We start from the raw sequence: 13,197 nt of genomic DNA, 5'->3' as shown, positions 1-13,197 counted from the left end.
CTAGAAGTTGAAGAAAAGAATAAAGCAAAAATGAAGTCAAAAGACAGACAATTCAAGTGTGAATAAAGTGTCATGAAAAAAAGATCCACATACAGATAGCACTCTTTGCCTGGAGAAAATGGTCTCCACATTTTACAAAGTAAAACAGATATATTACCGTGCTCACTACAACAATGTTCTTCAATCAAAATAGGCTTGCATGTTGCATTTAATATATGCATTTTAAGCAACACAACAGTCTCTGTCATGAAGAAATAGTTTTGTATAAATAGAAACCTTAGACCCATCATCCTAAGGAGCATGCTTTTTACTCCAAGTCTCAAATCCTTTGATAACCACAAGGAGAATATGGCCACTGTGATTCTTCTCCTTCTTAAGGATGGACCTCCTCATGATTTTATTCTCTGCTTTGAAATCATGTATGTTACTAGCTAGCTGCAACTGTTCCAATGATCAGAAAGGCTAACAGTTGAAGAATTATGTGGACTGCTGGGTATTAGAGGTCTAGATTGAAATGGGTGGATTTGATCTGGATTCAAATACTGGTTTCCTTGTTAAGTTGGCCAAATTCTACAGCATTCAACACTTCAATTTTCTCATGTGTAAAATGGAGATCCTGCCACCTGTCCCAGGGAACATTTGTTGGGATTAAGTGAGATAACTAAAGTTTAGAGTGTGCATAGCCTCTACCCCAGGCACCCTAGGTAGGTACCCAGAAACTGTCAGATGCACCAAGAGATCTAAACAAGAATACACATCTCAGTGTTGTTTATATGAGTAGAAAACTGTACCCGGCATAAATCAGTGGGATGGGCAAACCATGGTGTGTTCACATAACAGAACACTGTATGGCAATTAAAATGAGGTGAACCAGATGTGTAAAAGTTATCAGAGAGGTCTTAAGAAAAGAAAGGAGATAAACAGGATATATAGAGTATGACATCTATAATGTAATTAAAAAAAAACAGAAATCAATGCAATATTGTTTATGAATACAAGTATAAAAATATAAATAGAAGGAGTCACAGAAAACTCATGAAAGCCACTGTCTCTAAGGAGAGAGAAAGAGGAGTATGACTCAGGAGGGGAACCCAGAAGGTTTCAAATTTGTGTGTCATATTGTTTCTATTATAAAAGTATGAGAGACAAAAAAAAAACGAAGGATTAACATGTGTTACTAATTCTAGGTTGTGAGTATGCTTATGTGTTTCTATTACTCTCTGTGCTTTTTAATTTTAAAAAATGAAAAAATACACAAATTGAGAAGAGCAAAAATGAAGGGTACAACATACCATCTTGCTATGAGTCTCTCTACCACTTCAGCCAACTGGTTAATAGTGAATAATAAAAATTATTATTTAAATGGTGCTAAGATTTTATTTGTACAGCTTAATTGTGTTTCTATTTCTTTCTCTCTCTCACTTTTGCTTCATTCATTTCCCATTCAACTTCAAATTTTCCATCCCTTCCTTTATCTAGGAGTCCATGGCACATGCCCGTATACTGGGCCCTGGGCCACACTGCCTCCCATGAGCACTGTCTTGGACAACTATTACTTAAGGCAAGAAAACAGAATGAGGGAAGGATATGAACAAGCATAATGTACAAGCAGCATATGAACGAGTTTCTGCGGTTCACTCTAGGGGAGGGAACAAAGGAGTGAAACCAACTTGTAAAGAAAGGCACTAAGAAGTGAACATACAGATGCTCTGCCACAACAGGTGTTTTGTTAATGAAAAGTAGCTCATCTTTAATTGATAAATTGGAGAAAAATTCAGGATAATATGGAGGTCACTTCAGCCCATAAAATTTTTCCTCAGCAGGGCAGCCAGAGCAGTGTGTACAGAACTAGAGTCTCCAGAACCAAAGGGAAAAGCCCCAGATTTAGGAGCTACAGTGGCTGCAGGAGCATTTTGAGACATAATTTAAGAATTGTTGAACTTGTACGTACACTCGACTCAGGGCTCATCCCCAACATGCACAGGCCTAAAGCCTCCCCTGTAACCCACTGACAGCAGCAGCTGTCAGGGCTCCATGGCCACTTCCGCTCTCAAGCACCCAGTGGTCTGCTCAAGTTCAAGTGTGCCAGCTGAGCACAGGCATTTGGTTCTGCGCACTGCAGTATTTGCCATGGCAGCCCCCAGCCATGCTCAGCTCCCTGCCGAAGCAACACCAATTCTCTTCAGAAACTAATTCTTGTCATGGGCAGCTCCATAGGCCCTGATAGATTTTATAAATGCAAGCTATTATAGAAATACATAAATAGTATTACAGAAGAAATACTTACGTACCTAAGATGTATCATACTGCCTGACTACAGTTTCTTTGAAGATTTCCATGATAAATCCTGACAATATTCCAGAAACTATGAATTGTGATTAAGATCTATAGCACCAAGTAACTTGTAGAAGAACATTTTATGATGTTAGCTATCACCGCAGTGCTGCACAGGACAGCTCATGTGGTGACTAAATAGGCCTGGAAGCAATACCAAGCGGTGCTCCTATGACTGTGCCACCAGGTCAGGGACAGGGCTACCCTCTCCACTGAGCATTCTAAAGCTCTTCCTACAAAACACCCTCCAAGGCCTTCCTTACCAGGAGAAAATAAAGCAGGGTAAGCTCTTCCTTGTCTGAGAGAGAAAAAAGCAAGGGCAATTTACACTAAAAATGTGCTTGAGGCAAGCTTTTGTTTTATTTTTAGAGACAAGGTCTTGCTCTGTCGCCCAGGCTGGAATACAGTGGTATGACCTTGGCTCACTGCAGCCTCAATAACCTGGGCTCAAGGGATCATCCCACCTCAGCCTCTCAAGTATCTGGGATGACAGGCTTGCACCACCAAAACATCCAGCTAATTTTCATATTTTTTGTAGGGGTGGGGTCTCATTTTGTTGCCCAGGCTGGTCTTGAAGTCCTAGGCTCAAGTGATCTTCCTGTCTCAGCTTCTCAAAGCGCTGGGATTACAGGCGTGAGCCACCATGCCTGGCAGAAGCAAGCTTTTAATCTAAGCAGGGGATATACTCATTTTACAAACAAAGAACAATGTGTTGCAATTAGATGACTAGTACATAAAAGGCCACTTTGGTGCTACCAGGCAACATTTTCCGTAACTGCTACAAGACAGCCAAAATATCACCTTGTCCAGGAAGATTTTTCTGATTTCTAGCCAGAAGAAACTATTCCTTCCCTTGAAAATCCCCAAATACTTTATCTATGTCTCTCTTACAAGAGCGTCCTCAGTTTTAAATAGAAACAGTAGTAGCTACCCCAAGAGCACTAAAATCACAGACGCATTGCAGCAAATGTACCACAAGGTGCCTGGCCTGGCACACATGCAAGGATGGCAGCCACTGTCACTGCCATCAGCTCTTCAAGGCATTTTCTAGGCCAGTCTCTTACTTGATGCACAACGACCCTATGAAATAGTTAAGGAACATATCAATTTCCCTTTTTGGCAGATGAGAAAACTGAAAAATAAAGCTAAGTTGCTGACGTGACTTTCTGAAGAACAGAAAGGATGACTGGCATGTCTAATCCAAGTAATCAAGTATCCTTATAAGCCAAGGACAAAGTATCTCTCAGATAAATGATAATTAAGAATAAGAAATTGTGAGTGATGGGTTTTTTCCCCTTACTTCATTATGCTAAGACATAGGGCTTGTTTAAAATGCAAAGATAGACAATGCTTCAGGTTGAGAAATGGACTCTGTGAGACCTATTGCTGTGGCTGGACACAGTAAGGGTTTCAACAGAACTTGTACTGAAAAAGAGGATTCCTAGTCAAGTGCTAATCACCAAAGAGAAAGTGCCATAAAGAGACTACAAATACTAATATATGATAGCAAAGACATTAAATGATTAAGAAACAGGAACAGAAAGATTTAATAAAGATCAAAAACAGGAAAAAAAATGAGATTACAGTATTTAGGAATACTAAATACTGTATCCCTAAATACAGCGAACACAGAAAGCTACAAAGAAAAGCAAAGAAATCATTACCACAAAAGTTAGGAAAATGATTACTTTTAGGGAGAGAGAAGAAGGGTTTGTTTGTTTGTTTAATTAGAAACAGGGACTCAGTTGCCCAGGCTGGAGTGCAGTGGCACCATCATGACTCACTGCAACACTGAACTCCTGGACTCAAGTGATCCTCCCAGCTTGGCCTCTCAAAGTGTTGGGATTATAGGTGTGAGCCACTGCACCAAGTTGAGAGGAGGGTTTTGATGAGGAAGGACATTCCAGGGATTTATAGGGCACTAGTAATGTTCTGTTTCCTGATCTGGGTGATAGTTACACTTGGCTGTTCTCTTTATAATAATTCATTAAACTGTACTGTTAACTTAAAAAAAAAAAAAAAAGAAGACACACCAAGAGATCTAGTAATTTCTATCCATGCATATGCCTAGCAGATGAAACAGAGTTCTTAAAGATGGATAGTATTTAACTTAAAGGATAACATTTGCTGAACAAATGCATGAATGAGTTATTTAATCAGCTAACTGCTCTTTGAAAAGTCTTTGGTTTTAAATAACAAAGAGACTACACATAAAAAAAATCTAAGCACATGACTGAGCATGGTTGCTCACACATGTAACCCCAGCACTTTGGGAGGCCAGGACAGAAGGACAGCTTGAGGCCAGGAGTTTGAGACCAGCCTGAACAGCACAGTGAGACCCCCAACTTTACAAAAATAAAAATAAAAATTAACCAGGCAGTGGTGTATACTGTAGTTTCAGCTACTTGAGAGGCTAAGGCAGGAGGGTCTCTTGAGCTCAGGAATTTGAGGTTATAGTAAGCTATGATCACATCACTACACTAACTGGCGTCCCTATTCAAATACCGGACTCGCAGAGTGAGATCCTATCTTCAAACGAAACAAAACAAAACAAAACACCTCACATCGCACTTACTCTAAAACTGACCACATAATTGGAAGTAAATCACTCCTCAGCAAATGCAAAAGAATGAAAATCATAACAAACAGACTCTAAGACCACAGTGCAATCAAGTTAGAACTCAGGATTAAGAAACTCACTCAAGGCTGGGTGTGGTGGCTCACGCCTGTAACCCCAGCACTTTGGGAGGCCTAGGCGGGTGGATCACTTGAGGTTAGGAGTTCAAGACCAGCCTGGCCAGAGTGATGAAACGCTGTCTCTACTAAAAATATAAAAAAATTAGCTGGGCATGGTGGCATATGCCTGTATTCCCAGCAACCGGGAAGGCTGAGGTAGGAGAATTGCTTGAACCCGGGAGTAGAAGGTTGTAGTGAGCCGAGATTGCTCCACTGCACTCAAGCCTGGGCAACAAGAGTGAAACTCCATCTTAAAAAAAAAGAAACACATTCAAAACGGTACAACTACATGGAAACTGAACAACTTGATCCTGAATGACTGCTGGATAAATAATGAAATTAAGGCAGAAATAAAGACGTTCTTTGAAACCAGTATGAATGAAGATGCAACGTACCAGAATCTCTGGGATACATTAAAACAGGGTCTAGAGGGAAATTACAGCACTAAGTGCCCACAAGAGAAGCAAGGAAAGATCTAAAATCGACACCTTAATGTCATGATTAAAAGAACTAGAGGAGCAAGATCAAACACACTCAAAAGCTAGCAGAAGACAAGAAATAACTAAGATCAGAGCAGAACTGAAGACAGAGACACACACACAAAAAAACCCTTCAAAGAATCAATGAATCCAGGAGCTGTTTTTTTTTTTTTCAAAAGATGATCAAAATAAACAGATTGCTGGCCAGACTAATAAAAAAGATGCGAGAGAAGAATCAAATAGATGCAATAAAAAATGATAAAGGGGATATCACCACTGATCCCGCAGAAATACAAACTACCATCACTACAAACACCTCTATGCACATAAACCAGTAAATCTAGAAGAAATGGATAAATTCCTGGACACTTAGACTCTCCCAAAACTAAACCAGGAAGAAGCTGAATCACTGAATAGACCAATAACAAAGTCTGAAATTAGGGAGCAATTAACAGCCTACCAACCAAAAAAAGTCCAGGACCAGACGGGTTCATAACCGAATTCTACCAGAGGTACAAAGAGGAGCTGGTGCCATTCCTTCTGAAAGTATTCCAAACAATACAAAAAGAGGGAATCCTCCCTAACCCATTTTATGAGACCAACATCATCCTGATACCAAAACCTGGCAGAGATACAACTAAAAATGAAAATGAACACTGATGCAATAAAATACTGGCAAACCGAATCCAACAGCACATCAAGAAGCTTATCCAACACGATCAAGTCGGTTTTATCCCTGGGATACAAAGGTGGTTCAACATATGCAAATCTATAAATGGAATCCACCACATAAACGGAACCAAAGACAAAAACCACATGATTATCTCAACAGATGCAGAGAAGGCCTTTGACAAAATTCAACAGCCCTTAATGCTAAAAACTCTCAATTAACTAGGTATTGATGGAATGTATCTCAAACTAGTAAGAGCTATTTATGACAAAGCCACAGCAAACACAATACTGAATGGGCAAAAACTGAAACATTTTCTTTGAAAACTGGCACAAGAAAAGGATGCCCTTTCTCATCACTCCTATTCAACATAGTACTGGAAGTTCTGGCCAGGGGAATCAGGCAAGATAAATAAAGCATATTCAATTAGGAAAAGAAGAAATCAAATTGTCTCTATTCGCAGACAACATGATTGTATATTTAGAAGACCCCATCGTCTCAGCCCCAAATCTCCTTAAGATGATAAGCAACTTCAGCAAAGTCTCAGGATATAAAGTCAATGTGCAAAAATTACAAGCATTCCTATACACTAATAACAGGGAAACAGAGAGCCAAATCATGAGTTAACTCCCATTCGCAATTGCTACAAAAAGAAAATACCTAACAAGTTGAATAAAATACAACTAACAAGGGACGTGAAGGACCTCTTCAAGGAAAACTACAAACCATTGCTCAAGGAAATAAGACAGGACACAAACAGATAGTAAAACATTCCATGCTCATGGTTAGAAAGAATCAACACTGTGAAAATGGCCATACTGCCCGAAGCAATTTATAAATTCAATGCTATCCCCATCAAGCTACCATTGCCTTTCTTCACAGAATTGAAAAAATACCACCTTAAACTTCATATGGAACCACAAAAAAGCCCGCATAGCCAAGACAATCCTAAGCAAATAAAAACAAAACTGGAGGTATCATGCTACCTGACTTCAAATTGTACTACAAGGCCACAGTAATCAAAACAGCAGGGTACTGGTACCAAACAGAGGTATAGACCAAAGAAATAGAACAGAGGACTCAGAAGTAACGCCACAAAGATCATCTGATCTTTGACAAATCTGACAAAAACAAGCAATGGGGAAAGGATTCCCCTATTTAGTAAGTGGTGCTGGGAGAACAGGCTAGCCATGTGCAGAAAGCTCAAACTGGATCCCTTCCTTACACCTTATACAAAAATTAACTCCAGAAGGATTAAAGATTTAAACATAAGATCTAACACCACAAATATCCTAAAAGAAAACCTAGGCAATACCATTCATGATATAGGCATAGGCAAGGACTTCATTACAACACCTAAAGCAATGGCAACAAAAGCCAAAATAGACAAATGGGATCTAATTAAACTAAAGAGCTACTGCACAGCAAAAGAAACTATTATTAACTATCATTAGAATAAATGTTAAACAGAATGGGGAAAAAATTTTGCAATCCACTCATCTGACACAGGGCTAATATCCAGAATCTACAAAGAACTAATACAGATTTACAAGAAAAAAAAAAAAAAATCAAAAAGTGTGTGAAGGACATGAACAACACTTTTCAAAAGAAGACATTTATGCAGCCAACAAACATGAAACAAAGCTCATCATCACTGGTCATTAGAGAAATGCAAATCAAAACCACAATGATATACCATCTCACACCAGTTAGAATAATGAGCATAAAAAAAATCAGCAGACAAACAGATGCTGGAGAGGATGTGGAGAAATAGGAATGCTTTTACACTGTTGGTGGGGTGTAAATTAGTGTAACCATTGTGGAAGACAGTGTGGTGATTCCTCAAGGATCTAGAAATACCATTTGACCCAGCAATCCCATTACTGGGTATATACTCAAAGAATTATAAATCGTTCTATTATAAAGGCACATCCACATGTATGTTTACTGTGTCACAGTTTACAATAGAAAAGATTTGGAACCACCCAACGGCTTGTCAATGGCAGACTGGATAAAGAAAATGTGGCACATACACACCATGGAATACTATGCAGCCATAAAAAAGGATGAGTTCATGTACTTTGCAGGGATATGGAATAAGCTGTAAATCATCATTCTCAGGAAACTGACACAAGAACAGAAAACCAAACACTGCATGTTCTCACTCATAAGTGGGTGCTGAACAATGAGAACACATGGACACAGGAAGGGGAACATCACACACTGGGGCCTGTTGGCGGAAACAGGGAGACTACGGAAGGGATAGCAGGGAGTGGGGGAAGTGGGGAGAGATAACATTAGGAGAAATACCTAATGTAGATGATGGGGTGATGGATGTAGCAAACCACCATGGCATCTGTATACCAATGTAACAAACCTGCACATTCTGCACATGTACCCCAGAACTTAAAGTATTATAAAAAAATAAAAATAATACTAAACTGAGTAAATGACAGAATAATAAAATATGTCTGTGACTACTGAGTTTAATGCGTTTTTTGTTTTTGAAATACACAGGTAGTCAGGGTCCAATTACACTCATGTCAACTGTCAAGTCTTCCTAAGTAGGTTATCTTTAATTAATATCTATTACGAGGATAACAAATAACTATTCAAGAAAGGACCCAGTGAAGCAAGTTAGTATAAGGGGAGAGATACTGAAATTATTCTCTGAAAGAGGAGAGTAAGTCTTTCTAACAGAAATACTTTTCATAACATAACTGTTGCCACTAATGTTAAGTTGTCCATTTTCCAAACATTGACCACAAAGTAATTTGGAATTTTCCGCCTACATTATTGTTCTGTCTCTCTTTATCTTCAGAAGGCTAGCCTACCTAGTATCCTGCTATAAAACGTATGTTCTAGTATTCCCTGAAATTGATACTTTTTGTCTTCTTCAGGTCAATTCGTCAAGTGTCCACCATTTTTTCCCTGTCACTGTTACCCAGCATGCATGTAAGTGTGCAGACACACACACACACACACACACACACACACACACACACAGACACATACAGACACACACACACACACAATCATGAGCAAACACAAGTGGTCAGTGATGGACATCAGGGGTTTTTTAAGTCTCTCTGCTTCCTATGTGTACACAATTCTGTCTTTAATACACACTTTGACACTGGTTATCATAAACTGTGATGATTGTAATTCATCTTGCTGCACACACTCCAAACTACTGTGCAATATAATCAGTGCACATTTTACTCTTTTAAAAATAGTGTTTTATGTCTTTCCCCGAAAAATAATACATGTATCAATTACTAAAATGGTTTTATTTGGGGTGATTCTGTTAGTTACTTGTGAAGTTTTAAACAATATATTTAACAAACCCTATTCCCTATTTTACTCACTTGGCATAGCGTTTTGGGGTTCCTAGCATTGTAAAATGAGGAAGGGCATACACCCTGCTCCACGTTTTCCCTCCCCAACATGCTATACAATTTTAATTCTACCTAATTCCACTTTCATTGTCAAGGTTAACGTTCACAGTATATCCTATAACCTATGTCAAATCTCTGTGCTCCGGCCATAGCCTGACTCCAAGAGTTAACAAATAATCAACAAATTTACATTAGCACGATTATATAAACAGAATTTAATACCCGACTAGGATCTTAGGATTGCATTTAAATGAGAGTATCTCAGACTTAGGTCAAATAATTTGACTTTAACAATTCTTATGATCATGTAGGCCTTCCAAATGCCAAAAGAAAAAGGACTATATTCTGGTGGCCCCAGCATACTGATTAGTAGTCTTAGTTTTCTCCAAAAGTTCACTCCAGCTTTTTAGAAAACAGCCCATTCATGTTCTGCCTGGGACTAAATGTGGTCAGCTGGAGCCTGGGCAGGAAAAAAGAAGATCAAATCAGTTTGAAATGATCAAGCGGGGAAGAAACAGGCTTTCTATCTTCAGATGTGTGAACCTGGGTATTTCCTTTGGACGTGATAAGAAGCCAGCACGGAAGTCAAATGATGAGCTGTGTTGAGACAGACTGGAGGGAACAAGGGATAAAGCAGGGAAGCTAGTTAGGAGAGTCTGCAGCAATCCAGGACAGATCTAGGGAGTGACAGGAGAGGTATGAAATGGTCAGATTCTAGATATTCTTTGAAGATAGAGTCAATAGGACTTGTTTATGGACAAGGAGTGAAAATGAGAGTACAAGAATGACTCCAGTGTATTTGGCCTGAGCAAGAATAAGAACAGAATTAACATTTATTGAGACAGTAAAGATTTCTAGACAAATGCATTTCTTTTCTGGGAAGTGCAGGTAGTATGAGAATACTGGTAACAAGACATATACTAATATTCAGATGCCTCTTAGTTATTATAATAGTCTGGCATTAGCTGACCTCCTAAGTCTAGTACCTGATTCTTCCAACCTACTGTTCATAAGGCCCACCTGAATGACCTTCGTAAATGCAGACATAATGACAGCCACCCTGTACTTGCACCCATCTGTGGCTATCCACTCAATGAAATCCAAACTACTTGGCATCGTATCAAAAGTCCTTGGTTAGCTGTTACTTCTTACTGCTTTAGTCTCAAATTCCATAGTTTCATTCAAGCAATTTAAAATTATTTCTATGACAAGGTGAAACATAATTGTGCATTAAGACAGTTCCATCACTGCCTCCCTGGTGAGCTTCTCCCTGGGCACGACTCTCCTTTCCACTCTGCAGTTTATCATTTCCCTTTATGTTATCACGGTACGTCTTGTTTATACCTCTGATTTAACACAGAAAGTAAATAGTTTCATCTATTAAAGCATGACCTCTATGTTGCACCTGAGCCAGTATCAATAAATATGTAAGAAAAATGAATCCTAATACAAATTGATGTAAAGCATGTGGGGGACTCTGCTTCCAGTCTCAATTTCACTGCTAACCAGGATGCTCCTGACCTGTCTCTACTTCACCTCAACTGCACTTTGTGTGTACTCAGTGAATGCAAATTAAACTACGACTCAAATGATGCTTCAAAGAGAAAAATAAGTAATACATTCCAAAATCAAATCCAAATGACATTTCATCTGTTCATTCTATTGTACCATGTTTTCATTAACATGCACTAAAAGCTTAATTGTATTTACTTGTTTATACTGTCTTTTCTTTTGAGAAGTTACAACAAACAGCAATTTTACCACTGACTCTCAAACACATAACAATATGTTCCCATAAGGATTCGGTAAGTAAGTATCTGTTAAATTACTAATTGTATTATTAATGCTTAGTAAATCAAAATTTTAGTTTCTGAGCAAATCTGATAAGATGACATCAGATTCATTTCATAGATAGCTTCAGGATAAAATTCATAAAGCTGCAAGCAGGAGATCCTGATTATAATACCTAAAAAACAAATTCTGGAGATATTCACATATTTATCCTATAAACAGCACAATTCATTTTTGTTTAAAATTTATGCTCCCCCATAAAATTTGAAGTCATCTGGCAATGATGAATAGACACATTTCTTTACCACAACTGCTTACCGAACTATAAACAATTGTGCTTTCACTTCTTGATTCCACATTTTTTGCCTTTTCACCCAGTTTAAAATATTCTTCTCCAAAAGCCACAATTATTCTAAGCATGAAACAGAAATCTGAAACCCAACTCTAAAAAAAAAAAAAAAAACAAAAAACCCTAAAACAAAAAAGTAGACAAGACTGACCAGGCGATCAGACTGTTTTCACAATCCCCAGTGATGAGAGCAGTCAAAGCCTACCCGAGTATCTCGGTCTCTAGGGTCACAGTGACCCCACCTCCCGCTGTGACTCATTCTGTAGCAATAGCCTATACTGTCCTGTAGAAAATGAGTGGGCAATGAAATATCCAATTTTAAAAGAAATTCAAAGTTGGGCATGATGGCTCATGCCTGTAATCCCACCACTTTGGGAGGCCAAGGCAGGCAGATCACAAGGTCAGGAGATTGAGACCAGGCTGACCGACATGGTGAAACCCCTTCTCTACTAAAATTGCAAAAATTAGAGAGACATGGTGGTGTGCACCTATAATCCCAGCTACTCAGGAGGTTGAGGCAGGAGAATCACTTGAACCCAGGAGGCCAACGTTGCAGCAAGCCGAGATTGTGCCACTGCACTCCGGCCTGGGGGACGGAGTGAGACTCTGTCTCCAAAAAAAAAAAAAAAAAAAAAAAAAAAAGAATAAAGCAAACAAAGGCTCTAGAAAAGCAACAGATCCCTAAACCAAGTTAAACCAGACAAGAGGGGTATGTTATAGATTGAATGTTGGTGTCCCCTCAAAATTCCTATGTTGAACCCCTAACCCTCAGTCTGGCTGTATTTGGAGATGGGGCCACCAAGGAAGTAACTGAGGCTAAATGAGGTCCTAAGGGTAGGTCCCTGATCTGACAGGCTTAGTCTCCTCATAAGAGGCAGCACTGGAGGACTTGTTTCTTTCCTGCACACACATGGGAAAGGCCCTGTGAGCACGCAGTGAGAAGGCCGCTGCCTAAAACCAGTAGGAGGGCCCTCACCAGGACCCCATCACGCTGTGCCCTGGCTACCAGCCTCCAGTACTATGAGAAAGAACTGTCTGTTCTTTATGTCACAGTCTACGGGATTCTGTGATGGCAGCCTGAGCTGAAATGTGACAATGCCATACACACAGGACTGCCCAGCACAAACACTGACACCGATGACCAGCCATGCCTTCCACTCTTGGGTATCCAGAATGGGGTTTTTTATTGAAAACTTTTTCATTTAAAATACCTTATTTCATACAACTATAGATGATAATTTTGGCTCACAAAACAGAATAAAAATGGTGTCTAGTAATCACATTGAAAACTTTTAAAAGGTCATATGGCTAATGACAAAGTACAGAAACAGATATTTAAGTATTTGCATTTTTATAAATGTGGCATCAACTGAGAAACAAATGTGTTGGGAAAAACTGCAAGAACCCAATGTTAAAACAGTAAGTTACTACTTATGGGTA

The 13,197-nt window shown here is 39.1% G+C and overlaps 1 protein-coding gene across 4 annotated transcripts in view; it reads right to left on the bottom strand.

Annotated features, from left to right (window-relative positions):
- Window positions 1-13,197, bottom strand: part of SPIDR (scaffold protein involved in DNA repair) — a 401,999-nt gene that overhangs the window by 247,997 nt on the left and 140,805 nt on the right. The gene's annotated exons all lie outside the window — the stretch shown is intronic.

This window comes from Saimiri boliviensis, chromosome 15, assembly GCF_048565385.1.
Source record: "Saimiri boliviensis isolate mSaiBol1 chromosome 15, mSaiBol1.pri, whole genome shotgun sequence".
NCBI lineage: Eukaryota > Metazoa > Chordata > Mammalia > Primates > Cebidae > Saimiri > Saimiri boliviensis.
This window is presented reverse-complemented; position numbering and strand designations above follow the sequence as displayed.